Here is a 13,707-nt window from a genome sequence, read left to right as displayed (position 1 = left end):
GAGGAGGGATGTGTATGTCCTAGTCCAGTAGGTTTGAAGGAAGAGAGATATCACAGACAGACGCAGGGAGAGGGTAAGTCGTGTGAAGCCATCAGAAGAATCTACCCGCAAGCCAAAGAAAAAGGTCCTCAGAAGAAACTGACCCTGTGGACACTGCGACCTTGAACTTCTAGCCTCTAGGACTGTGAGGAAATACATTTCTGTTTTTCAAACCATCCATCTGTGGTCCTTGCTATGGCAGCCCTGCCAAACAATTACACCTGTAAATCAGTATCATCCAAGTTCAGAGCATCCTCGGTGAGCCCCATTGTACCAGCCAATGTGCTTAGGAGGCAGGGGGCAGATGCCCAGTAAGTACTGGAGGTGTTACCCAGGTTGGTAAATGTCAATCTGGAGAAATAATCCAGAAGCTGTTAAATGGTAGAAATGAATTGGGCAGTATTCACTAATCATCATCATCATCAAGTAATACTAAAAACTTTTGGTTTTTTTTTTAAGTCACTAAGTAAAAACTATTAACAGCCAATAGCTATTGAAGGTTTTAGCATACTAGATGCTGTTAATTTGCTATATTAATTGATTTCATGTTCCCAACCACCCAATTTATATTCAAATGTTGAAATATTCAGTTTTTGTGAGTATGATCAGCACTAGGATTATATTCTGATGTTAAACCCCATGTACAGATGAATAGAGGAGACACAGAGAACTGAAATAATTTCCCCAAGTTCCCACAGCAGTAATTGGCAGAGTCTAGCTATGGCTCTAACGCCAGTGTCTGCACTTACTTATCCTGCCTCACGTTACAATGTGCTTCTTATAAGATATCTAGAAAATATTAAAAGAAACATAAAGAAAATAAAAAGCACCAAGAGGGTCTCCAAGTTTGTGCATGTACTTGTCTGACCTTCATAACCTAGAAAGTGATCCTTTTGCTTTCTGCCGCTTGAATCCTTGACCTATCAGAGGTAAATATTGTGAATGATCTTTTGCCCTAATAAATATCAAGGTGACACATTTTTAAAATTTTTAACCAAAACGACATTAATGTGACTATTCCTTCAATAATGGTCAATGTCAGAGGAAAAAAATATTATTTGCTGAGCTTTAATATCCTCCCATGTAAACCAACTCCTTTGTCATCTTTTCCTTGATATGAACATCCTCATTATTAGTGTGAATAAGATTAGCATTCTAATTATACATTTGCACAAAGACCTCTTTTTCACTTTTTTCCCACCCACAGTTTTCAGTATTTGGCAATCTTGGTGCTGAGAGTCAGAGTCTGAAAGCCATTCTGGACCCCCCACCTCCTTTATTCACAACTTCCCACCGTTTCCAGTAGCCATAGATAGGTCCTTAGGCCTTGTCTATCATAGATTTCTTTCTGGACTGCGTGAGGAGTGACCCAGATTTTTTAAATGCCTAAAGTCTCCTCTGAAATAGCAGTTACTTCAAAGGAAGGATTTGTTATGGAGAATACAAACACACTATTTCAACTGGGAGCTACTCAGAGATTTTATAATTTGCCATTAAATAGGATTCTTAGCACTGGCAACAGAAGGCATTCTGCCATAGTGAACTGTTTCAATGATCAGAGTTCATCATCATGTGGACTAAGAAAGTAGAAATAATCTTACCCTCCATCTAACAAGTAAATCAGACAGAATGTGTTATAACACAACTCAAGCATGCTAAAGCAGGTTATGATAGAAGATAAGACCTTTGTGATGTACTGAAATCACTGCTAATTTTTCCAAGTCATTAGTCAAATGATTGTTCTAGGTACTATGTGAAAGCAAAAAAAAAAAAAAAACCTATTCCTAAATTCCTTTTGGAAGTGGGATATTAAAAAAAATTACCCATCTTATTGGAAATTTTGTTAGTCTCTTTCTGGTGCTCTCTTTGACTTAAAACAGCATAATATACCCGGCAGACAGATCAAATTTATAGAGTGGGACTTTTTAATCTTCATCTACCCAACTGTGTTGGGAATAGTACCTTGAAGTCATTGCGTTTTCAAATTAAATTTAAATCCATAAATTTCTTATGCATGCTGTGCGAAACAATCCACGCCATGATATATATTTGTTAGATATTTGTGCTGTGCTTGCTGGAATACACAAAGGCAAGGTTGTTGTTCTTGACTCAGACAAAGAGATTTGTTAAGTGAAAAATTAGGGTTTAAAAAGACCAAACAGGGAAAAAATAATTATACCCCATTTGGAACTCAAGCATGTTGTTTGTACACAGACTGCATTAAAATAAAAATCTGAGTCATTGCTAGCTAGTATACACACGTTCAAATTATATTTAGTATTTTCCATTGATTTTAATGCTCCTAACAGCTTCACTGGGGCTTCCTGGGTGGCTCGGGACCAAGAATCTACCTGCAATGCAAGAGACATGGATTTGATCCCTGAGTTGGAAAGATCTCCTGGAAAAGGAAATGGAAACCCACTCCAGTATTCTTGCCTGGAGAATCCCACGGACAGAGGAGCCTGGAGGGCTAGAGTCTATAGGATGACACAGAGTCAGACACAATTGAAGTGACTTAGCACACAAGCACCCATTATTTAGGATATTCTGGTTATTTGAAGGTTGCTGAAGAAGGTAAAAATGTGAATATGGTTGCTCACATAACTAATTTCTTCTAAGGCCCAGTTAGTCAACAAACATCTGCTCTGGCATGGGCTTGGCAGTGGATAATCTCCTGTGTTGCATCACACAGTGTGATGTTGTTACAGAGCCCCTACACCCTTGCCTTCGTATCCCCAGAAACACAGCATGTTTCCTGGCAAGAGACCATCATCCTAAAAGTAGAGAGGCAAATACAGATTTTTCCCTGCACTTGGTGGCACCTCTTAATCTCCATACCCCCACTGCTCTCTATAATTCCTTTTGCTGTACCCAGGAGAGGAGTCAGTCACAGAGAGAACTTTTGTGATAATAGAACACTTGAGTACTCTCCAATTTCAAAATACTTCCAATAAACTAAAGAAGCAGCATGGTATAGTGGATTTGAATCTTGAATATGCTATTTACTAACTTGTTTATTTTGGAAAACTTCCACATCCTGTATGCAAAATGGGGTTAGTAATAACTGCTTTCAGCCATTTTTGGAATGATAGCCAATGTAATTGAAGTACCTAGTGGTCCCTGGCACATGAAAAGTACTCAACAAACGGTCACATATTATTTCTAGGGGTGTCAGAAAAAATAAAGGACACAGACACAAGGCAAATTTTAATTTCAGATAAATAACCAATAATTTTAAAGGATTTTTAGTATATTGCATGTTCAGTTCAGTTCCGTTCAGTTGCTCAGTCGTGTCTGACTCTTTGCAACCCCATGGACTACAGCACGCCAGACTTCCCTGTCCATCACCAACTCCCGAAGTTTGGTCAAACTCATGTCCATCAAGTCAGTGATGCCATCCAACCATCTCATTCTCTACTGCCCCCTTCTCCTCCTGCCTTCAGTCTTTCCCAGCACCAGGGTCTTTTCTAATGAATCAGTTCTTCGCATCAGTTGGCCAAAATACTGGAGCTTCAGCTTAAGCATCAGTCTTTCCAGTGAATATTCAGGACTGATTTCCTTTAGCATAGGCTGGTTGGATCTCCTTTCAGTCCAAAGGACTCTCAAAAGTCTTTTCCAACATCACAGTTCGAAAGCATCAGTTCTTTGGTTCTCAATTTTCTTTATAATCCAACTGTCACATCCATACATGACTACTGGAAAAACCACAGCTTTGACTAGATGGACTTTTGTTGGCAAAATAATGTCTCTGCTTTTTAATATGCTGTCTAGGTTGTTCATAACTTTTCTTCCAAGGAGCAAGTGTCTTTTAATTTCATGGTTGCAGTCATTTTGGAGCCCCCCAAAATAAAGTCTGTCACTGTTTCCATTGTTTCCCGTCTACTTGCCGTGAAGTGATGGGACCAGATGCCATGATCTTCATTTTCTGAATGTTGGGTTTTAAGTCAACTTTTTCACTCTCCTCTTTCACTTTCATTAAGAGGCTTTTTAGTTCTTTGCTTTCTGCCATAAGAGTGGTGTCATCTGCATATCTGAGGTTATTGATATTTCTCCTGGCAATCTTGATTCCAGCTTGTGCTTCATCCAGCCTGGCATTTCACATGATGTACTCTGCATATAAGTTAAATAAGCAGGGTGACAATATACAGCCTTGACATACTCCTTTCCCAATTTGGAACCAGTCTGTTAGTAACTTTCAGGGGCTTCCCTGCTGGCTCAGACAGTAAAGAATCTGCCTGCAATGCAGGAGACCTGGGTTTGATCCTTGGATCAAGAAGATCCTGTGGAGAAAGGAATGGCTACTCTGTCCTGTATTCTTGCCTGGAGAATTCCGTGGACAGAGGAGCATGGGGGGCTACCGTCAATGGAATTGCAAAGAGTCAGACACAACTGAGTGACTAACACCAACAAAACATAGTAACTTTCCGGCAATATCTAGTAAGGCTCTACTTACTAGAAGGGGCATGTGAAGTAGTAAGCTCCCTCAATGTAGATGTGAAGTTGGGAGTCAGTGAGATACCAAAGATATCCCATTAAGATCCACAAAGTCAGGAATCAGGATTTGTTGTATCTTATCAACATATTTCCCACTTGTCTCACTTTTTCTGTGTCTTGTGCCTCATGGTTTATCAGCAGCTTCATCAGACGTGACTGAAGAAGGTAAAGCTCAGACTAAGCAATGTCAGCTCACACATCATTACAGCTGAGGTTTAGGTTGTGGGAGAGGTTTCGCTAGGCCAGGTCAGAGTTACAATAACCATCAAGAGCTGGCCTTCTCAAGAATGATATTAGAGGAGGTAGGAGAAGAACGTCAAAATAAGCTTTGAATTGCCGTCTTTCAGGGATGCACCAATTTAAAAACATCCACCATAAATGTAGAGGTCAAGAGGGCTAAATCTTCTGATCCTCAAGGTAGGGAAGCTCCACATAGTGTCATCTCCATAAAGTATTCTGCCCTCCATTTTTTAAGGTCTCTTGAGAAGAACTTTGATTTATTTCAGCCAGCACACCAAAGGCTTTTTTCTATTGCAAATATATACTCAGAAAAAATGTAACACCGTAAGCATTTATATATGGTGTTAATTTGAATGCCTGAAACAGGTACTTACTCATAGAGAGAACCGAGTCCTGTGTGTCTTCAAATTACCATTGCACCCAGGAGGCCCACACTGCTTTTTCCGGAGTGAATTTTGCTGACATTTTCATAACTATTCCCACTGCCTCTTTTACTGTACAGTGGTATCTTTTTCTGTATATTTTAGTTTTTCTTTTTATTGATTTACTTGGAGTGCTAGAGAGGCTGAACTTGGGGTATGATTTTTAATCTGCATGAAAATATTTCCCTTTCCATATTTATGAGACACTTACTTGGCATCTGAGAAGGAAATCACTATACAATGTGGAAAATGCTTTCAGCAACCCGAAGAGTGACAGGCCAATTGGGCCCCAAAACTCTGCTTGTTGACAACACCTGCTATCTCAGCTCGTGTCTACACACCTGGACTGGAAATAGCCACCATGAAATTTCAATTGTTTATTCTGCAATAAATCTGCAAACTGCTTAGCTCAAGATCTAGAGTTTTCTCAAAGCAGCATTTCTCAAACTGTGGACCATGGACCCCCTGCATTACCCTCATCTGAGATGCTTAGAGAGAAGGCAATTTCTGGGCCTTGCTGCAGACCTCTTACTGAATCAGAATCTGTAGTTGACAACAATGAGTCTTTAAACCGTCATTTTAGGGGACTTCCCTGGCAGTCCAGTAGGTAAGTCTCCACATTCGCAAAGCAGGGAGTCCAAGTTCTAGCCCTAGTCAGAGAACTAAGACCCCGTAAGCAGTAACTAAGCCCTTGCACCATAATGAAAACTGTGCAGGCCTGGGTGCTAAGAGTGTGTCCAGCTCTGTGTGACCCCCGTGGACTGCAGCCTGCCAGGCCCCTCTGTCCATGGGATTCTCCAACTAAGGGTACTAGAATGGGTTGCCATGCCTTCCTCCAGATCTTCCCAGCTCAGGGATCAAACCCGCATCTCAACGTCTCTTGCACTGGCAGGCAGGCTCTTTACCACTAGCGCCACCTGGGAAGCCCACAGTGAAGACTATGCAGCCAAAAGAAAGCTTGCCTTAGGAAATGTACAAATGTGACCTGAGCTGGACTTTATGACTTTTCCTCAGTCGATCAGCTCAGACGGTGTAGCTAACTATGGCCTGTGATTTCATCGTTTCCCTGCCTCCTCTGGCCCACGCCCCTGAGTAGAAAGAGCTATATAGTGATCATGTCTGAGAGGAACACTCAGCAGCTCTGAGGACCCAGGCTGGGTGAGGCCAGCAGTCTGTCAGCTTCATCAAGACCAGTACCGATGGGTGTGATTCTATTGCATCTCTGTACTGGGTTCAGTACCTGCAGGACCATCTGACTCAGATGCCTCCACTTACATTACACGTGTGTGTGCTCTGTGATCAGTCATGCAGACTCTGCGACCCCGTGAACTGTAACCTACCAAGCTCCTCGGTCCATGGGATTCTCCAGACAAGAATACTGGAGTGGGTTGCTGTGCCCTCCTTCAGGGGATCTTCCTGACCCAGGGATCAAACCTGCATCTCTTGCGTCTGCTGCATTGGCAGGTGGTTTCTTTACCACTGCACCGCCTGAGAAGCCCATGGAAGGAGACACACATACATTAATTCTCACAAACAACAGGAATTACAGAAAACTTATTTTAAAAGTAACTTAATCACGAATATGTATGCTAATTCATTGAAACTACAAATCAAATATCCTGTGGTTTTTCTATTAACTTTCAATTCCTCCTCATTGGGAATCAGTAAAATCATTAGTCAGAGATGGTTAAAGGAAATATCTTTTTCCTGGTCTGGTCTGAGTCTTTTTTCCCCCATTTGTCTGGCACCTGCATGTTGCCCTGATCCTCTTCTATTTTAGGCTAGTCCTGCTGGAGTGGTCATTTCCTCATTAGATGACATTTAATGCTACCATCCCAACATTTCCAGGCTCCCTATAATAGCTCAAAGCCTGGCTCTTAGACACGGCAACTGTTCAATTGAATTTCTGTGGTCCATCTCACTCCCTAATTACACAGAATTAAAGTGGTTCCCTCGGGGTCCCGATCTTTCTGAAAATGTCTCTCCCCAGAGGAAAATGAGCAGTTCACCGTCTACTCCTCAGCTCTGAGCCTCCTGTGGATTGCCTGTCACTGCTTCAGGGAGGCTGTGTGTTCCCTCAGTCTGGCAGGTAAGAAGACCTTCTAAATTGAGCTTTCCCCCCCCATGACCTGGAAAAATTCTCTATCTGCACAAAAACGCTCGCATTGCACCATATTTCCTGTGACCGAACACTCTCGAGGGCACCTGAGGTGATCCTGCCTCTATCGTTTGAACCGCCCTACCAACATCTGCATGAGCGTCCCAGCCTGTTTGCAGGTGGCAGATAAAGTGACTGCTCCCTTCTCAGAGGGCACAGCCATCCTGCCGTGCTCCCAGACTGGACAGGAACATGGGAATTGGGAGAAGCCGGAGTTCTTGGATACTTCTTGGTCTAGTAACTGTTCCACCTTCATGGAGCAGCCAGGAGATAAGGCTCAGGGCCTCACATTATCTCCAGAGAAGATCCTGCTCCTGTTTGCTATGTGAGTGATGAAGAACTCACCATCCAGTGAATAAGTGATAGGAGCTTTGGATGCTAAGGAAGAGGCCATCGTTGAGGAGGAGGAGCCTCTCCCCTTCTCTCTCGACAATGAGGACTGTAAATGACCACCTAGCTTCCAACAGTGATAATCGTGGGTGAGAAGAACTAGAATTTTCATCAAAATTAAAGCCATGGTTGTCTTCAGGTGATAAAAATAACCTAATGAATAGAAACATGGACTCTTACTGGGTACATTGTTAGTATTTGATGGGTTTTATAATGAAGTCCACCAAAGCAAGAAGTTGAATTTTAAACTGTCCTTGGATTTTGTTCAAATTCCATTTTCAAAAGGATGCAGTGTTAACTACAAGATTTTAATCACTCCAGAAAACTTGCTCTCAAAAATGGTCTATTCCTAAAGGAAAACATTTTATAATGGAAGGTGATAAAGTGCTGTAATTGCATGAAATGAGAATTTTCTAGTCAATTTGGGCAGAAAAATTGAATCGAGCTGGAAAATCTGTGCTGCAAATCTTCAATCCTCCAACTAAATAAAACAGCAGTAGAGATGTTTACATTTTACTGTTTCTTTTTTTTTACTAGAATTATTTTGATGATACTAAATAGGCCTGAATTATCCAAATAGAAACCTGATTTACTGGAATGACCTTTCTCAGGGAAAGAATAAAAGTATTATCCCTAGATTTTTTTAAAACGGATTTAACTGAAGAAATCTCAGGCTCCCTTGATCCAATATATTCATTTGTTCATTAAATAGATAATTACTTGATCAGGATGTGGGCTAGCCAGCACATATAATGGACATCCCTTTTCCTTAGTCTTTGATCAAACACCTATACAGGCTTACAGAAACATTTCCAAAGATGAAGATTCTTGTCAAGTAAAATTAAGTTTCTCTCCCATCTCACCTCAAATGGGTATTAATAACACTTTGTTAATCCCACAGAAAATTGCAAATGATTCCTTCTGTACTTCATTTAAATAATCATATGCACATATATTTATCATTTTCTTTATACTATTCATAAGAAAAATAACAATATGTATATGCATATTATTCTGTGACTTTTCCACATTTATCATACACCGAATGACATCCCAGACAAGGTACAGAGGATATACCTTCTTATTTTCCTTTACTACGTGGGATTCGATAGACTAAAATTTCATCATTTAAAAATACAATCATTGCCTTGTTGACAGGTCTTGAGATTTTTTTCTAGCTTTTGTAAATAAGAAAATTGCCACAATAAATGCTCTTTAATGTATATATTCTTTGACATTGCCTTTCTTTGGGATTGGAATGAAAACTGACCTTTTCCAGTCCTGTGGCCACTGCTGAGTTTTCCAAATTTGCTGGCATATTGAGTGCAGCACTTTCACAGCATCATCTTTCAGGATTTGAAATAGCTCAACTGGAATTCCATCACCTCCACTAGTTTCGTTTGTAGTGATGCTTCCTAAGGCCCACTTGACTTCACATTCCAGGAAGTCTGGCTCTAGGTGAGTGATCACACCATCGTGATTATCTGGGTCATGAAGATCTTTTTTGTATAGTTCTTCTGTGTATTCTTGCCACCTCTTCTTAATATCTTCTGCTTCTGTTAGGTCCATACCATTTCTGTCCTTTATTGAGCCCATCTTTGCACGAAATGTTCCCTTGGTATCTCTAATTTTCTTGAAGAGATCTCTAGTCTTCCCCATTCTATTGTATTCCTCTATTTCTTTGCATTGACCATTGAGGAAGGCTTTCTTTTCTCTCCTTGCTGTTCTTTGGAACTCTGTATTCAAATGGGTATATCTTTCCTTTTCACTTCCCTTCTTTTAACAACTATTTGTAAGGCCTCCTCAGACAATCATTTTTCCTTTTTGCATTTCTTATCCATGGGAATGGTCTTGATCCCTGTCTCCTGTACAGTGTCATGAACCTCCGTCCATAGTTCATCAGGCACTCTGTCTATCAGATCTAGTCCCTTCCATCTATTTCTCACTTCCACTGTATAGTCATAAGGGATTTGATTTAGGTCATACCTGAATGATCGTGGTTTTCTCCACTTTCTTCAACTTCAATCTGAATTTGGCAATAAGGAGTTCATGATCTGAGCCACAGTCAGCTCCCGGTCTTGTTTTTGCTGACTATATAGAGCTTCTCCATCTTTGGCTGCAAAGAATAAACTCAATCTGATTTTGGTTTTGGCCATCTGGTGATGTCCATGTGTACAGTCTTCTCTTGTGTTGTTGGAAGAGGGTGTTTGTTATGACCAGTGAATTCTCTTGGCAGAACTCTATTCGCCTTTGCCCTGCCTCATTCCATACTCCAAGGCTAAATTTGCCTGTTACTCCAGATGTTTCTTGACTTCCTACTTTTGCATTCCAGTCCCCTATAATGAAAAGGACATCTTTTTTTGCTCAAAATTCTCCAAGCCATGTTTCAGCAATACATGAACTGTGAACTTCCAGATGTTCAAGCTGGTTTTAGAAAAGGCAGAGGAACAAGAGATCAAATTGCCAACATCTGCTGGATCATCAGAAAAGCAAGGGAGTTCCAGAAAAACATCTATCTCTGCTTTATTGACTATACCAAAGCCTTTGACTTTGTGGATCACAATAAACTGTGGAAAATTCTGAAAGAGATGGGAATACCAGATCACCTGACCTGCCTCTTGAGAAACCTGTATGCAGGTCAGGAAGCAACAGTTAGAACTGGACACGGAACAACAGACATTCTAAATAGGAAAAGGAGTACATCAAGGCTGTATATTGTCACCCTGCCTATTTAACTTATATACAGAGTACATCATGAGAAATGCTGGACTGGATGAAACCCAAGCTGGAATCAAGATTGCTGGGAGAAATATCAACAACCTCAGATATGCAGATGATACCACCCTTATGGCAGAAAGTGATGAAGCACTAAAGAGCCTCTTGATGAAAGTGAAAGATGAGAGTGAAAAAGCTGGCTTAAAACTCAACATTCAGAAAACTAATTTCATGGCATCTGGTCCCATCACTTCATGACAGATTGATGGGGAAACAGTGTGTTATGCCCGATGTCCGAATCCCCGAGCGGGAAGAGAGAAGGCTTCCAAGACAATGCAACTCGCAGGAAGGGAAGTTTATTACTGACTCGAGCCAGGACTCTCCGCCCGCAACCAACGCAGTGGTGCGGGTCAGAGAGCCCCGAGCCCAAGCTGTTACACAAATTTATAGGGTGAGAAGCAGATTGGTTACACGTTTGCAAAGCAATTTCATTGGTCAATACTTTCGTGCGCGCGGGACTTTCCTGGGGGTTTCTGCCCCGTTCCTAATTTCCTAATTGGCAAACATCAGTGAAAGCTAATTGGTCCTAATTGGCAAACAGTGGTCATTGTTAAGCGAAAGCTACCTGATAGTAGGAAGGCCTACTCCTAATCTAAGTTTTGTTACTTCTGCTCACCTCACGAGTGGAAACAGTGGCTGACTTTATTTTTCTGGGCTCCAAAATCACTGCAGATTGTGATTGCAGCCATGACATTAAAAGACATTTACTCCTTGGAAGGGAAGTTATGACAACCTAGCCAGCATATTAAAAAGCAGAGACATTACTTTGCCAACAAAGTTCCATCTGGTCAAGGCTATGGTTTTTCCAGTGGTCATGTATGGATGTGAGAGTTGGACTATGAAGAAAACTGAGTGCTGAAGAACTGATGCTTTTGAACTGTGGTGTTGGAGAAGACTCTTGAGAGTCCCTTGGACTGCAAGGAGATCCAACCAGTCCATCCTAAAGGAGATCAGTCCTGGGTGTTCATTGGTAGAACTGATCTTGAAGCTGAAACTCCAATACTTTGGCCACCTGATGGGACAAACTGACTCATTTGAAAAGACCCTAATGTTGGGAAAGATTGAGGGCAGGAGGAGAAGGGGATGACAGAGGATGAGATGGTTGGATGTCATCACCAACTCATTGGACATGGGTTTGGGTGGACTCCGGGAGTTGGTGATGGACAGGGAGGCCTGGCATGCTGCGATTCATGGGGTTGCAAACAGTCGGACATGACTGAGCAACTGAACTGAATGTATACATTTATATGCAATTTTTTTCTACTTTATATATTGTCAGAAGTATACATAGTTATGTTAAAGATATATACATTTTCAACTTTAATAAAAATGCTAGGTAACTTTTGTACAAATTATGACAATTTATAGTCATACCAACAATGTATCTGAGCTCCTCATCCCCTAGCTAAGGTTTGATATTTTCATTTTTAATTTTGGTATCTAATGGTTAAGCTTGATAGCCTGCTTTCGTTTCAGTTTGTATTTCCCAGATGACAAAGGTCCATATATTTATTGGACAGTTTCCCTTTCTTTTCTGTGGACAGCCTGTGGATATCCTTAGGCCATTTTTCTATTGGATTGTTTATAAGTTGCTTGCACATTTGCTAGAAGCTCTTTGAAATACAACCCTTTGCTATGTTTATTGCAAGCATCTTTCCCAGACTGACTTTTGACTTCTTTGGTGTTTTCTTTTGCCACACTGAAGCTTTTAATGTCTATGTAGAAAAACTCTGTCAAATTTTATTATTCTGCTTTTTCGGAAGTTTACCCCCCAAACAATCTCCACCCCAATAGTTCGCAGACCGCGTCTGCATTATGTAGCCTTTACAGCTGCAGGTTCCTAGGACGTCTTTTGGAGCCAGCCTCCGGTTTAGGGTTTCTTCCCACAGCCTTCTCTGCGTGGTCTCTTGCTCCGCTCTGTTCCCTAAATCACTCTGGGTTTTATGTGGAGGAGGTGTTGTTTCTTTTCCCTGTGTTTTTGTTTTGTTTTTTATTTACAGACAATATGTTCTGGTCAAAGAAGAAAACAATATGGAAATGTTACTGTTAGGATACTTTCAATTTATTAAAGGGCTAGAGAAAGAAAGTGCATAGTGCTAGGAGGCCAAATACAAGTGAATCAGGGTTCCGTCCCTTGTCACCTTCTGCCACACACATCTACTCCTACACGTCAAAGCTCTACAGCACGGGACTCCCCGGCAGTCCGGAGGTTAGAACTCTGTGATTCCACTGCTGGGTTGCAGGTTCGATCCTTGACTAGGGAAATAAGATCACACTCACAAACCTCATTGTGGTTTTGATTTGCATTTCTCTAATAATGAGTGATGTTGAGCATCTTTTCATGTGTTTGTTAGCCATCTGTATGTCTTCTTTGGAGAAATGTCTGTTTAGTTCTTTGGCCCATTTTTTGATTGGGTCATTTATTTTTCTGGAATTGAGCTGCAGGAGTTGCTTGTATATTTTTGAGATTAATCCTTTGTCTGTTTCTTCATTTGCTATTATTTTCTCCCAAACTGAGGGCTGTCTTTTCACCTTACTTATAGTTTCCTTTGTAGTGCAAAAGCTTTTAAGTTTCATTAGGTCCCATTTGTTTAGTTTTGCTTTTATTTCCAATATTCTGGGAGGTGGGTCATAGAGGATCTTGCTGTGATTTATGTCGGAGAGTGTTTTGCCTATGTTCTCCTCTAGGAGTTTTATAGTTTCTGGTCTTCCATTTAGATCTTTAATCCATTTTGAGTTTATTTTTGTGTATGGTGTTAGAAAGTGTTCTAGTTTCATTCTTTTACAAGTGGTTGACCAGTTTTCCCAGCACCACTTGTTAAAGAGGTTGTCTTTTTTCCATTGTATATCCTTGCCTCCTTTGTCAAAGATAAGGTGTCCATAGGTTCGTGGATTTATTCTGGGCTTTCTATTCTGTTCCATTGATCTATATTTCTGTCTTGGATGGCTGCTATCCAAAAGTCTACAAGCAATAAATGCTGGAGAGGGTGTGGAGAAAAGGGAACCCTCTTACACTGTTGGTGGGAACGCAAACTAGTACAGCCACTATGGAGAACAGTGTGGAGATTTCTTAAAAAACTGGAAATAGAACTGCCATATGACCCAGCAATCCCACTTCTGGGCATACACACTGAGGAAACCAGATCTGAAAGAGACACGTGCACCCCAATGTTCATCGCAGCACTGTTT

Source organism: Cervus canadensis, chromosome 33, assembly GCF_019320065.1.
Source record: "Cervus canadensis isolate Bull #8, Minnesota chromosome 33, ASM1932006v1, whole genome shotgun sequence".
Taxonomy (NCBI): domain Eukaryota; kingdom Metazoa; phylum Chordata; class Mammalia; order Artiodactyla; family Cervidae; genus Cervus; species Cervus canadensis.
This window is presented reverse-complemented; position numbering follows the sequence as displayed.